This window comes from Pseudorca crassidens, chromosome 12 (assembly GCF_039906515.1).
Source record: "Pseudorca crassidens isolate mPseCra1 chromosome 12, mPseCra1.hap1, whole genome shotgun sequence".
Lineage (NCBI taxonomy): Eukaryota > Metazoa > Chordata > Mammalia > Artiodactyla > Delphinidae > Pseudorca > Pseudorca crassidens.
The window spans coordinates 74815528-74830949 of NC_090307.1; the positions used below are offsets into that span (position 1 = coordinate 74815528).

A 15422-nucleotide genomic window follows, 5' to 3' on the forward strand; every position below is an offset into this window, starting at 1 on the left:
CTTGGAGGTCCCGCAAGATCCAGAGAGTGAGAGAGAAAACCTCCTAGAAGCAGTCAGGCCCCTGTGAATGTTTGACAGGAGCCAAGCAAGGTCATCCTCTTCTTCCCTCTGGCCTCACTTCACTGCAGAACCAGGCGGGAGCAGGGAACACACTGTTTCTCTGGACTGTCTACTTGGGTCCCTCTCTCCACCACCCCCATGAACTGGCCTAAACCATTCCAGCTGTCACCTGACTGATAAAAAGGAAGAAACACATGAGGGGGTCCCTCCCTACCAGGCAGGGTGGAAGGTTAGACCCCAGGGCTAGGAGGAAAGGGATAGCCACCTGCCTCGCTAAGAGCTCTTTCTCCCCTACCTGCCTATTTACATTCCCTGTCCCCCTCCCTCCCAATAAGCCAGTAATAATAATCCATTTTTTAAAACCTTGCAGTCCCTACTGCTGGGCTCAGGGATGTGAGATAGCTGCCTCTGGCTGTCCATAAACAGGAGAGACAGATGTTGCCAACATCTGGAGACCAGGGAGGCCCAGTCCTGCCTGGAACTGGGAAGAGTGCCCGGCTGGGCAGAGTGCTCCAAGGGGAGGGGACCCCTACCTGTCACTCATCTGGGCAGGGGCCACTTCCACCCCAAAGGAGGGCCCCTAGGGCCTGGCCAGGGCTCCCAGGCGTGGAGGCCCTTTGGAAGGGAAGCTGTGCGGATGCTGCCTGGAGGGAGGGGACTTCAAAGGCTCCCCTAATCCCCAGTGACATTTTCAGACACAGGAGTTTGCTTTTTTATGCTGTGGATCAAAGCCCGAAGCTTTATGAATAGCCCTCATAAAAACCAAGGGGCTTGTAAAGTTAACAATAAGTCACAAGGAGTGTGAGCATCTGGGGGCAGGACAGAGGCTGGGGGAGTCCTGATCTGCCCCACCGGCTGGCCACCCACCCCCAACCCTGATGAGACCAAAGATTGAAGTCCCTGCCAGAGGTCAGGAGGCAGGCCTGGAGGGCGGGGTTGGACTTGGCATCTCTTCTCCAGCCCCCTGCCCGCCCCCTGTAGGCATCCTAGAGCTGACCATTCATTCATTAAATCATTTCTTCTCTCATTCATTTTTTCAATTGGTCAATCAACAAACATTTCCTGAGGTTATCCCTGGGCAAGAGCCCCAGCCAAGGAGCTTTGGCATTACTGGGGTTCAAATCACAGCATTGCTGCTTCCAAGCTGGGCAACTCCTAGAAAATCACCTCACCGCTCTGAGCCTCAGTTTCCTCATCTGTAGAATGGGGATACATTTCAATCATGTCCTAAAAGAGTCATTGGGAGTCCTAGGTGGCATGGCATTTGGTAAAGGCTCAACATGTGGGTTACTATTATTATTAATCAGGCAATTAATAATAATTATTATTATTAATACAAAAAAGAAGGGGGCTTCTTTTCTTTGTCTGGTTCCCACTCCTCTCAAAATAACTTCCCCGTCTACCCTCATATCTGCGGGGCCTCGGTTGGGGGGTGGGTATTTTCTGTGCAGTTACAGGGGCCATGAGCCATCACCCAAGGAGAGGCTGTTTCTAGAGCCGGGGGCGGGGGAGATGTGAGTTCAAATCCTGTCTCCAGCACTTCCCAGCTGCATGCCCCTGGGCCCCTGTCCTCCCTCTCTGAGCCTCAATTTCCTTATCTGTAAAATGGGGGCAGAGGGGAGGATCCAGTGAGGGCAAAAGTATCCAGGCCCTGGAACATAGTAGGTGCTCAGTAAATGACAGTGGATCCTTTGGGCCCTTCTCACAGTGGAAATTTCCAGAGGGAGAGCTCAGCATCAGTAGAGAAGGGGAAGGAGAGACAGAATTGGCAGGTGATGAGGGTTCCTAAAACCCAGCACACTGGGAGCTGGAGCCCGGGCCCTCCCTTGGATGAGGAGGCCAGGATGTAGGACAGACTATGCTTGTGTGAAACCCCCTGCCCCATCGAAGGGCCTCCCCTAAGTGCACGTGGCAGCTTCAGGATGGCGGCAAGTCCATTTCATACATGAGAAGACTATGGCCCAGGGTGGAGGCATTTGCCTGTGGTCACCCAGCTAGATTGTGCCAGGACTGGAATTAGAACTCAGGCCTGGCTGATTCCAGATCAGCCTTTTCTGCTGCTCCTGTAGGCACCAAAGGTGGGCAGCCCAGAGCTGGTTTCTCCCGAGCAGCACCCACCTGACCCGGCTACTCCCGACAAAGAAAATGCGCTCCCAGAACTGGGAACCTGGTTTCACATCTGTGCAGCTCCTGTTATGGGAGATTCAAATTTAGCTGCTGCCACCCAAGCTGCCAGCTTCCATGTTCTCTGAGAAGAGGGATTAGTGTTGGGGAAACAGGAGTGGTGGGCACATGTCTTAGTCTGTTTGGGCTGCTAGATACTAGAGACTGGATGGCTTATGACAACAGAAATCTATTTCTCACAGTTCTGAAAGCTGGAAGTCTGAGATCAGGGTGCCAGCATGGTCAGGTGAGGGTTCTCTTCCAGGTTGCAGATTTCTCAATGTGTCCTCACATGGCTGAAGGGACGAGGGATCTCCTGAGGTCTCTTTTATAAGGGCACTGATTCCATACCTGAGGGCTCCACCCTCATGACCTAATCACCTCCCAAAGCCCCCACCTCCAAATACCATCACTTTGGGCATTAGGGTTTCAACATATGAATTCGGGGAGGACACAGACATTCAAGCCATAGCAGTGTGCTGGTGAATTTCACTCACTGGTTCCATCACTCAGGGAGTGAGTCAGTCATTAAACAAACGTTTATTAGCCCCTGCCACATGCCAGGCCCCATGCTGGACACCAAGTCTGCCATGCACACCAGATAATCAGGGGCCCTGCCCTGCTAAGCTGACAGGGAGGAAGCAGGTACAGTCCAGAGTGATCAGGGAGCACAGAAGTGGAACTCAACTTATATGTGGTGGAGGGTCAGTGAGAGATTTCCAGTAGAGGTGACAATTGAACTGGGACACAAACAATGAGTAGAAGTCAGTCTGGGAAAGGGGGCCAGGAAGGACATCTCGGGCAGAGGGAACAGCCTGGGAAATGTGAGAAGGTGCAGGATGTAGACAGAAGGGGCCCTCCCACAAGCCTCCTTTGTTTCAGGATCAGAATCCTCTGAGCGGCAGGTGTGTCCAGCACCATGTGACCCTCACAGCCACCGTGCCCCTCACCCCATCCCCAGCTAGATATTATTCCCATCATGGCACCTGAGGCAAGGGAGGCTCAGAGAGGTTGAGTAACTCGATTGAGGTCACACAACAAAGACACTTTGGATCTGGACCAGCTCAGTGGTCCAAGGAACTGTTTATCGGGGGCCCTCCCAGAGTCTCCAGGGTTTACAGCCTGCACCCTCAGCAAGTCACCTCTCCCTGATGAGTCTCAGTTTCCTTACCTGCAAAATGAGACCTAGGTGAAGTGTCCCCTCACACACCTGTTAAAGCCACATCTCTCACTGACTTCATTAGGGCAGTTGGCCTAGAAGCAGTGGTCCCTGGGGGAGGCTCAGCTACAAACCCTGTCCCAACTAGGCCAGGGACAAGGGCATCCCCCTGTAGGCATCTGGCCTAATTGGCAGGAGAACCCCCGGGAGCTGTGCCCGCTTCGCTGTGATCATTTCATGACCCATGAAACATTGGTCTCAAGCGCCTCTGAGCCAACCCCAGGACCCAGCTCCTCTATGGCCGGAGAATGGGCTTCAAACACCAGACGGAGCCCTTCTCCCTGCCAGGCCCACAACGGATACCTCCAATAGATGTCATCACTTGATTCCCAAAGCACCCAGGGAGGTCAGTACCTGTGTCTCCACTTTCCAGAGGAAGATTCAGGGCTGGGGCACCACCCACAGAGCCCTAGCCATGCTGGGGGCAGCCCTTGAGGGCTCCCCGGCTTCCCAAGCCTCGGTTCTCTCATCTAGAAAATGATGAGGAGGCCCCTCTTTGGGCAAGGGATGGCCTAAGTTTCCTCATCTGTAAAATGGTGGGAATCTGACTTGCCAGGTTCCCGAAGGATTAATCACCAAATAATAACAATAGTGCACAACTATTGAGCACCTACTGTGTGTCGGGTACTTTTTAGGATCTCTGCAGGTATTAACTCTTTTAATTCTCATAGCCATCTCTGGAGGTAGCTCCTGGTATCATTCCCATCCTACAGTTGAGCAAACAGAGGCACCGAGAGTTTAAAAAACTCACCCAGGACTTCCCTAATGGCGCAGTGGTTAAGAATCCACCTGCCAATGCAGGAGACACAGGTTCGATCCCAGGTCTGGGAAGATCCCACATGCAGCAGAGCAACTAAGCCCATGTGCCACAACTACTGAGCCAGCACGCCTAGAGCCCGTGCTCAGCAACAAAAGAAGCCACTGCAATGAGAAGCCCGCGCACCGCAACTAAAGAAAGCCCATGTGCAGAAACGAAGACCCGATGCAGCCAAAAAAAAAAACCTCACCCAAACTCAGATAAAGGTCTTAACACAGGAGGCCTCAATAAAGGTTAGCTTTCTTTTTTCTGTTCCACTCCCTTCAGTATCCAAAGAACAGCTCCCCACACTCTCCATCCTTCCCATATCTTCCACCTCCTTCTAAACAGTGACGAAGTGTGTCATTTGTGGGATCACCTAGGGGACAGAGTTGCAAATGCTTTTACCTTGACTAAAGTGAGACAGCAGAAGGAACTTCCCAGCCACGGGAGCTGTGAGCAAAAGAGTGTGTTCCCCAGAGTCAAGGCTGAGAGATGCTGAGATAAAAACTTTCACGAGACAGCAATAGGGGCAGGGGGCAGACAGCCCTTCCAAGTTCCTTCTGGCCTTAGGATTCTAGAAGCAGGACGGCAGCGGGCCCACATGATGCCATCTTGCTTGTATGTTTCTTCCTGGGGCTGGAGAATGCCAGGCTATTGTCTGGCACTGGGGGAGGGGGAGCTCCTCGGCAACAGGATCCTGGGATTGGTGACAACACCCCCTTCGCCACCCCAATGCATGCCAGCCCCCCAGAGCAGCTGGGCAGCATTTCTGCTGTCTGTGGGCTCATTTATCATTCCAAGGGGGGCATCGCTGCCGTGAGGTCCCTGGGGACAGCTCTGCTGGGCCCCATCTGATTGAAATCCAGGCCCAGTGCACACACGGCCCAGGGAAGTGGCTGCCCAGAACCTGAAATAAATAATACCACAGGCAGGAGGCACAAATATGCCTCTAATTATGGCATATCCTGATTAAATGGGGTGCGTAAATAAATATTTCAGCTTGAAAGATGAATCGGCCTGGAGAACCGCAGTGGCCAGCCCCGCTCTGAGCCTCTGTTGTCCTGCTTCTTCCCCGTAGGGGCAGACAAAGGACAGAGCCTTGGCCTCTCTTGCTGTGTGACTCAGGATCAGCCTCTCTCCCCACTCTTGGTCTCAGTTTCCTCATCCATCAAATGGGTATCAGTGATTACCCTTCAGCCAAGTTCAAAAGTCTGGAGTTAGAATCTGAAAGGGCATTTGGGGTGACCGGGTTTCACAGAGCCAAGGAGGAGTGATATTAATAGTAAAGAATAAATAATTGGGGGTCAGTGGTCATGAGTTTGAATCTCAGCTCTGGGACCATCCCAGTGCCTCAGTTTCCCCTTTTGTATGTTGGGTAGATGCAAAGAGCCAGTGGGTGCTCTGAGCTGCGCCTGGCACTTAGCACAAACGGTAGCCGCTTTGAGGATAAGCGACACCACACACGTTATTGTCACTGAAGTGGAGGTCCCCAGAAGACCCAGCCCCAGGCAAGGTCCACATTCTCCACACCTGCTCGGAGGCCCCCACCTAGAGACTTCTGTGCCTGGCCTAGCAGATGCCACCTACTGACTTCTGAGAGGCAGAGTAGTAATAGAATCGGGGGCCCAGGGGAGTGGAGGAGGAGGGAGAATCATCCCGGAAAAGTTTAAATCAATTAACTCCCTTCCAGAAAACAGGCTGGGAAATGTAATGGAGAAATAATGACTTTTCTCCACAGGATGAAATGACATAGACCAGGGCTCAGGAAGGAATCGGGGAGGCAGGAGCAAGAGCCCTGTCTGTCACTGCCTGTGTGGCCTTGAGTAAGTCTTGTTTCCCTCTCTGAGCCTTCATTTCCCATCTGTGCAAGGGGAGGGCTTGGGCCAGGAATGGCTAATAGATGGCATGCCTCCTGTCACTCTCCCCTCCCATGCCCATGGCAGGCATTGCTAATCAACTGCAGTACTGTTTTCATTGAACCAGGATGAGGTAGCAAAACTAATCCAAGCCAATGCTCGAGGCATTTCCCCTGGATGAGCCAGAGTTGGCATACAGGCACAGACTGGGTTTAGAGGGTCTGCAAGTCCTCCACTAGCACTAGGTCAATATTCACCAGTACCATTATCACTGGTTTGATAGACTCAGAATCCATCACAGCACTAATAGCAAAGGTTAGCATTCCCTGAGTGTTAGCTCTGGACCAGGCACTGGTCTAAATGCTTTCATATATTAATTTAATCTAATAACCATTAGATCTAATAACCATTAGATAAACCATTCCTATTATTATTATGCTCATTTTAAGACCAAGGCTCAGAAAGGGGAAGTGATTAGCCCACGATCACACAGCGAATAAGTGGGATCAAGATTCAAACCCATGCACCTGTCTTGCCGGAAACAGGCCAGATGGGGTAAGGGAGACCTTCTCTTCTCTTTTAATTGAAAGCCTAGGGAAGAGAACCACCATTTCTCCCAGCCAAGCTCTGTGCCAAATGTGTCACACACATTCTCAGTTTGGAACTACAATTATCCTTATATTCTGGATGGGGAAACTGAAGCTCAGAGGGGTGATGGGACCTGCCCAAAGTCATATGGCTGGTCGTTTGCTAGGGGTGGGGTGAGATGGCACTGTTCTCTATTTTCTACTGGCCCCCACCTGCAGGAATGATGCCCGTTTATCCTGGCACCTCCAGTGCCCTGCCCAGGACCTGGCACCCTGGGGTCATGGAATGAATGAATGATACTAGTACTAGAGGAGTTCCAGGCTTAGGGTACACAGCACCCCTTCCATTACCAGCCCTTGGACCTCTAAGCTGACTCCTTGTCCCTGTCCCTTGCTGATCCACCTGCCCCAGCTGGGTGATCTCTCACCTCTGCTCATGACCCCAGATGACCCTGGAGGCTTCTGGTTGGGGACCAAATCCATCACTCCTGCGTGGTCTGTCCCAGCCCTGGCTCCCCCCATCCATCTTCCCACCACAGATAGAGGGAAGGGGAAGGTACTGCTCCAGGAAACACTGTCCAGTGTCCTCCCATCACCTCCCAGACACCCTCTCCCCACCTGCAGAACCATTTGGTCAAATACCTTGGAACCTAATATATGACACTAAAGGCAGAGGGCTGTAGCTGGAGGGTACAGGGTGTGAAGGCACCTGCCTAGTACTCAACCCTCCCTTTTTGCCTCCCAGCAGCCCCCAGGGTGGAGACCCCAGAGACCCTCCAGAAAGCCATGGAGAAAAACTCTGTCCTGGGGACCAGGAGACCCGGGTTTGAATTCCTGCTCAGCCACTGGCTCACTGTGTAATCTGGAGCAAGTCCCTCCCCTTCTCTAGACCTCACTTTCCCCATCTGCAACATGAGAGGATTGAACTCAGTGGTTTTCAAACCTTTTATTGTTGGAACAGTGGAGAACTTTTTTCAAATTAAATCACGTGCTGAGCTCTGAGAGGAAAAAGAGATGAAATTGAATGTTCTCTGGTTGAAGTTGGCGGGGTGAGGGGTAGAGTGTGGACCTCCGAGCTCTAACTTTTCCAGCTCCATTTGCCCACTCCCACCACTTACTAGTGGTCCCTGAGGCATCTTTCTAAAACTCTAAGGTTCCTAGAAAGACTTTGAAAATATAGGAATAGATATTTTTTCAATCATTTTATTATGAAACATTTCAAACCTACAGCAAAGTCGAAAGACATTTACCATGAACACTCAAATATCCACCATCTAGATTCTACCATCAATATTTTACTGTACTTCCCTTATCAAATAAGGGCACCCTCGAAGCTCTGCAAAATGCCATGACTCAGAGAGGACTGTGCTGGGGGCAAGGGTGGTTCTGAGTCCTTCCTGGGAAGCCCTGCGAACTCATGATGGCAACACCAGCTGCTGTAACAAATAGACCCCGCATCTTAGGGGCATATCTCAACGGAGGTTCATTTCTCACCTAACAGTTCAGAGCCTGTGTTGTTGGTCAACAGGTGGGCAACTTTCCTCAAGTGATTTAGGGACCCGGGCTTCATCCATCTTTGGTCCTGCCTTGACCTAGAAGGGTCGATCACCTGCCTTAGGGCAGAAGAGAAAGCTTATAGAGAAAAGGCACATTCACTTCTCACATCATGCTCGCATTTCGTTGGCCGAAGCTACTCATTCAGCCACGCCTGGAAGTGTCATCCCCAGCTACATATTCTCCCTGGGCTCTGCTTCTCGGCGTCATTTCGCCCATGGAATGGGCTATGAATTTCAGCAGGGGGTTGGCTATCTTTGCCATACCCAGCATGGCTGGAAGCCCCACCGGCCACCCTAAGTCATCCTAACTATCCCCTGTCTCCATGCTATCCCATGCCCAGCCAGCTCTCCAGAGGAGTTTAACTTTGCTCAATAAACACGTATTGAGCTCTTACTGTATACCTGGGCTCTGCGCCAACCCTTGACCATACAAAGATGAACAAGACCAGCCCACTGTCCTTCAGCACCTTCCAGTAAATGAAACAGACAACTCTTTCCCCTCGAACCCTCCCTTTCCTGAGAGAAAGCCCGTGAGATTTTCCACTTAGGAGGGAGGGTATATGTGACGTTGGAACACTAGAGGAAGAATCAGATGCGATAGATCTTTACTAGGCACATTTTGTGTGCCCAGAACATTCACGTGGGTGAGCTCATTTTTCTTTCACTCTGGCAAAGGCACTTTCTCCATTTCATATAAGGGAATGGTTGCCCAGGCTCAGAGTGGTGAAGGACTTGCCTAAGGTCACACAGCTAGCAGTGGAGAGGGGATTTGAACCCAGATATCACTTTCTAGTTCTCTGCCCTTTTCTGCTCCACCAGCGTGTCTTCTGGAATCTGTGATAGAAGAGAGACACAGAGCATTAGCTTCCTGACACGGGCCCTAAGCTAGGGGCTTCACACATGTCCCCTGATTTCTAAATCCCTACACCCATGAAGTTGGGGCTGATATTCTTGTCATTTTAGAAGGTAGAGAGCCGAGGCTCAGAGAGGTGAACTGACTTACCCAAGGCTGCACAGCCAGTTTAATTTCATATCCTGGTCTGTTTGACCCCATTAGGTCACATCTTGATGTATGGGTGGTTTTTGTGGCTAAACATAGAGGTAGTGGGACTGTTCCTTGTTACCAGAATGGCTTAAAAGGCAAAGGGATACTTTCTCCATTAACGATGGCGTGAACATATTTTAAGGAATGGAATGGTGTCTCTGAGCAACAATGGTTTACAAAACAGCTGCAGACAGCTTAGCAGATCCCCTCCCTGCTGGATCCCAGCCAGAAGGGGGCTCTGGGGCAAGGGAGGAGGCACCTTCCTGGAGCTCTCTGGGTCTGAGCCAGGGGCTGGGGCTGCGGGATGGAGCCCAAGGCGACCGGGCAGGAAGCAGGGACCCAGCCCATCGACAACAAGGGCCCAATCAATGCTATCTCCCCAGGCCATGCCTGGCCAGACATTGATTTCTGCCGCTGTTGTTAACTCCCTGTTTATGTAACGCCTGAACTTTGCACAACTGAACCGTTTCATGTTCAGAAGAGGGCCTGTTGCCATGAAAACCAGGCTGCACATGACAGCCGGGATGCGGCGGTATCCCTGTTATTGGCCTGCGCTGAGTGTATTTTAACCTTGATAAGTCAATAACTTTTTGTACAAAAGGAGATCTGCCAGGCGGGCTGGGGAGGGCCTGCTGGCCTTTCCAGGCCAGAGGGGAGGTGGGGCGGGCTGGGTTTAATCTCCTGGAAATCTCACCGTCACTCAGAGCCCAGGAGAACCAGGCCCAGCTGGCCAGAGAGCAGAGATGACCTTGTTGGGGGGGAGGGGTCGCCTTTGGGGGGGGTTGCCAGGACTACCCCCATCTCCAACCGTTTCTGGTTTGTTACGGCCTCCAGCGAAGTCAGCAGGCCTTCGTGCAAAGACACCCACCAGAGCTCAGATCCTAGTTCCACCCACTCAAGAGCTCTGTGCCACCCTGATCAAGGCCACTGACCCCACCTCAGGGTCCACACCTGTAACACAGGCCAGTGGGTCCTCTTCATGGCTTGTTGCAAGGTTTACAGATCACGTATGAGAAGCACCTGGGGTAGTGCCTGGTCCATAGCAAGGCCTCAGAAGATGGATGTTATTACTATTATTGTTGCTATATTTTACAATAATAATCATTGATTATGCTCATAAAGAGCCCATTAGGCTTTTGGAAATGTTATACATATTTTCTCATCATAGTCCTTGAGTTAGGCAGGGCTATTCCCAATTTTCAAATGAGGAAACTGAGGCCCAGGGAAATTGGCTGGCTTGTCTAGGGGGTCATGTGATAAGATGGTGGTGCTGATTGAAGGAACAAAGCCTTCTGACTCCCAGCCCAGTGCTCTTTTAAACTCTTGCATTCCTCCATGCACAGGAATAGCCAACCCTGACTCTGGCAGACGTCACTAATCAATGGTAGCACAGTGTTCTTTCCATTCTAATCCTGAGTGAGGCCTCAGAATCCTCCTCAACACAGAGCTGTTATTTGAGATGAGACTCATATGGAACTCTGTGCTCCCAAAACGGCTCCGGGTTCAAGTCCCACCTCTGGCCCAAATGTACTGTACAACTTTGGGTGAATGCCTTCCCCGGGGTTTCCTGATCCCCAGTAGCGAAACAAAGGATGGGGGGCATTTCATGGTTCCTGGATTTTTCCGGGGGGTTTCCCAAGTGGAAGGGACCCCCACCACCTCCTGTTTCCCATCCCAACAACCCAGGCCCCTCGAACCCTCCCCAAACTCCATCTACAAATATTGACAGAGAAGCTGGTATGTGTCTGTGATTACACAAGGTGCTGGGGACACAGCAGTGAAGATGGTGACATTGAGTCCCACCCCTACAGAACTGACAGTCTAGACAGGGAGACAGGAAACAAACAAGTCAACCCACAGTGCTCAGAGAGTTGCCAACAGTGATAAGTTTGGGGAAGGGAAAAGCAAAAGGGAGGTGCTCTGGGGAGAAGAACTTCAGACGGGGGTAGTCAGGGAAGGCTTCTCCGAGGAGGTGACATTTAAGCTAACGAGCCAGCCGGGTGAAGAGCAGAGGAAGAGTGGTCTGGGCAGAGGGAACAGCTCATGCAAAGGCTTCGAGGTGGGAAGCAGTTTGGCACCTTCAAGCAACCAAGAGGAGGCCAAAGTGGCTAGTGGGATGTGAGGGTGGGGTGTGGTCGGGGAGCTTGTGGGTGCCAGTCCCTGCGACTACCTGGGCCTCCTCAGCGCCCCTCTGTTGGCCTCCTTGCCCCATCCCCGCCCAAAGCTTGGCCCAGAGAGAGGCTCCAGGTTCTGGGGATGGGGGGCAGGGCCGGGTGAGTAACAAGGTTACACGTGCTTCTTCTTTCTCCTTTTCTCCAGAAGAAGCATAAAGAGCTCTTTCTTTTCTGCTTATTAATAGCTCTGATTAAATTATCTCTGAAAAACCTACATGGCGTGCACCAATGGGGGCTCGGCTCCCTCCAGGCTCTGGCCTAGATTACAGCAATGAGGGCAGGTGAGGCACCTGGGGGATGGGGAGGGAGGCTGGGCCAGGCCTGCTCCCCCTGCCAGGATAAAGGCTCAGTCTCCACCTCCTCGCCTCCCTGCCCAGCCCCAGCTCAGCCTCTGAGCCACCACCACTCTGGGGACATTCACCTGGGACACTGGGCCTTTGCATTGACAATTCCCTTTGCCAGGAGCACTCTTCCCTCACCTCTCCCCTTGGCTACCTCCTACTCATTTTTCCCAGGACAGCTGATCATTCTTTCCACCACCACTAGCCCACCAGCTGGGTCAGGTGCCTGCTCTGTGCTTTTCCCTTCCCTGTTACCCTAGGTGATAACTGCTGGTCGCCTTGTCTGTCCCCCATGAAACTTGATTTCCACAAGGCCAGGGACTGTGTCTGGGTTACTGCTGAATTCTCAGTGGCTTGCACAGGGCAGGTCCTTAGGAAATGATGAATGAATGAGTAGGGTTAAAGGGGGAATGATCAGGCCTCAGTGAGAGAGGCATGACTAACCTTACATACGTGGGAGAGTGGAAGCAAAAATTCTAGGCTCCAGGCCTCTTGAGCAGTGCCGCTGTGTCAATTAACCCCATTTCACCGATGGGAAAGTGAGGCACAGAGCAGATGAGTCACATGGCTAGTCACCTGAAGAGTTAGGATTCAAATCCAGCCTGTCTGATTGCCCTCCCTCTTCCTCTCCCTGCTCCCCCTCTACAAGAAAACAAAACAGAAACCTGGGCCACATTCATCTATTGATTCAGAGATTAATTCAACAAACCTTTATTGAGCATTGACCGTATGTCAGGCCCATGCTGGGGATAAAGCAGTTTGAATGCAGCCCCTGACCTCACAGAGCCCTCAGGTTGGTGGGGAAGACTGACAAAAGAGTGGGCCATTATAACACAGACTGGGTGCATCTATGAAAGGGGAAGCACTCCAGCCTGGAGAGCAGTAGTCAGGGAAGGCTTCCTGGAGGAGGTGGCAGCCTAACTGAAATCTGAAGGCGGAGCAAGCATCAACTACCTACCTGGAAAAGAGGACATTTTAGATGGAGTGGACAACCTGGGCAAAGGCCTGGAGGCCAGAAAGACATCTGGGAGGATGTACAGGTATTTTAACAAGGCTGAAGTGTAAGGGGCATACAGGGCACATGAGGAATGAGGTGCTCTCAGTCCCCTTTCCCCCTTGGAGCCTCTTGGACCCCTGGCTGGAGCCAACACAATGTTCAGGGGCCGACCTGCCTGTTGGTTCTACGGACCGTGGCAAATCCATCTTGACATTGTCTCCATTCACATAATGCAGAGTTATTGGACATGACCAAAAGCAAGGAAAGGCTGGGTCAAGGCTGAGAGTTGGGGGGCCAGGGGGCAATGGTACAAGGGTCTGACCTCAGGGATGTGGGCTGTGGGAAATGGTATGGGGCAGTAGCACTGAGCTTGTGTATGGGGCATAAGTGAAGGTCCAAGGCTGAGCATCTGTGAGGACATCCACCTGCCTAGAAGGGTAGAGGGGCACCTGGAAGATGAGTTCCCTATGTAGCTACCTTCGAGCCTGGTGCTGCCTGAAATGCCACCATTTAGCACATCATGGACTCACATACCTTCAGAGATGGAGGGGCCTTTTGAGATCATCTAACCCCTGGGCTGCACTTTGGAATAATGTGGGGATCTTTGGAAACTACGGAGGCAGAGACAGGTTGCCAGCTCCAGGGTCTGATTGGCAGGGCTGGGTTATAAGCCCCAACCTCCATTTTATAGCAGAGGAAACCGAGGTCCAGAGAGGAGAAGAAACTTGCCCTCAAGGTCACACCCAGTCAATGAGAGGCTGGCACACAGCACAATAAATCAAGGTCAGGGGCTCGGGTTGGGACCCCAATCTGTCATCGTGTGACCTTGTGCAAGTCGCATGGCCTTCCTTGGCTGTGAGATGTGGATAATAATGGAATAGACCTCACAGAGTTGCTGTGAGGGTAAAAGGAGGTAGAAATATGTGATATAAATAGCACTGAGCATGCGCTTTGGCACATAGTAGGTGTCAAGTCATGGTAACCTACGACAGAAGAAATCCCAAACTTTGCAAAGGCTCTGGTGTGGCCCCCTGCCGCCATCTTCCCTTCCTGCTCTCTCTTTCTTCCCAGGGTTTTGATTGTCGCTGTCCCTCGCCTTGCACCTGGCCTGGGTCCACCAAGCATTCTCCCCACCTGTTCACGCCCAGGTCCACACGGCAGGTCGCCTGGGCAACCCACCCAGACGTCACTGGCAGCTCTGGCGGCTGGCCCAGGAGCTGAAGCAGCTGGTGGCTGGATCACGTTTCCAGGTGAATCCCCTCCCCCACCACAGCCCCCCTCTCCGGGGGGTTTGGGTGGGGCAGTGGGGAGAAATAGAGTGGGGCACGGAGACAGGGAGATGCTGGGAACGGGGAGCGTGGCGGGCAGCCTGAAACAGGGCCAGCTTCTGTCCTAGATAAGGCAGTGCGTGGCCTACTTGGGCCGGCGCTGGAGCTTCCCTGCCGGTGCCTCTCCCAGGCTCTGGGTAGCTGTGGGTTGGCTCCTGGAAGTAGGCTAGGGCCCAGCTATAATCAGCTCCTCCCACTGGGTACATTCACCAGGGTCTCCAGAGCTCCCCACATCTGAATGACCACAGCTGGCATTTATTGAGCACTTACTGTGTTCTGAGTCCTTTCCAGGCAATAACTCACTCTGCCCTCACACCAACCTGTAAGGTAGGAATTATGATACACAGACAAGAAACTGAGGCACAGAGCCATGAAGATAAATGTCAAGGCCACAAGGCCAGGGCTAGAATCCTGCCCAGGTTTTGTGGGACTGGGGGGTGTGGGGTGGGATGGGGGTGAGGGTCACACAGACATAGCCTGAGTGTGGTGGGAGGAGTTCTGACTGCTGCTTTGCATTTCTTTAGGGATCCTGAGATCTTTCCTGGAAAGCTGCCTCCCCAACTTGCTGTGTGATGCACACATGGCAACTGAGGGAAATGTCCCTCCCAGGGCTCAATTTCTCCAGCTGTAAAATGGGACTGCTAAATGGGCCAACCCGCGGGCTATCAGACAGAACAAATGAGAACCTATTAAGCTGCTTAGAAAGTAAAAGGCAAGGTGCGTATAGTTTGATGGAGTCAAAATTTGGACCCCAAAGAAAAAAGCAGGGCAAATAAACTTCCAATGAAGTATCAAACAAAACAAAATAAAACAACAAAAACAAAAACCCCAGGTGATACTGTGCCTCATTTTCTCCATCCATTAAGTTGGGGCAGTGGGTACCAGCTCCTACCTCCCACATGTGTGGTGAGGATCTGGTGCGGTGAAACTTACAATGAGCATGGGGCCTGGTTTTATAGTTAGTGCTCCACAGATCTCAGCTGTGATGCCAAAATCAATCACTGCCAACAATATGAATTGAGGCAAAACATTCTGGAGTGTCACTTCACATCTCTTAGCCTCAATTTTCTCTATAAGTTGGGAGTATAATGATAGTACCTGCTATATCAGTTTTCTCATGTGTAAACTGAGGGTGATAATACCTATCTCACAGGGTTGTCTGTGAGGTTTAGGTAAAGTATCAATACTTGGTTACATGTGTTAGCTTCTTTTTTTTCTTTTTTTATGTTGGGGGTAGGAGTTTATTAATTAATTTATTTATTTTTGCTGTGTTGGGTCTTCGCTTCTGTGCGAGGGC

General features: G+C 51.7%; 1 long non-coding RNA gene across 1 annotated transcript in view; it reads left to right on the plus strand.

The window, feature by feature from the left end:
* Positions 1-14938, plus strand: part of LOC137203758 (uncharacterized) — a 56773-nt gene extending 41835 nt beyond the window's left edge. Inside the window, exons 6-7 of the long non-coding RNA XR_010933283.1 lie at positions 13869-14047; positions 14650-14938. This is a non-coding gene — a long non-coding RNA (uncharacterized lncRNA). The remainder of the gene's footprint in view (positions 1-13868; positions 14048-14649) is intronic.
* Positions 14939-15422: the final 484 nt, after the last annotated feature.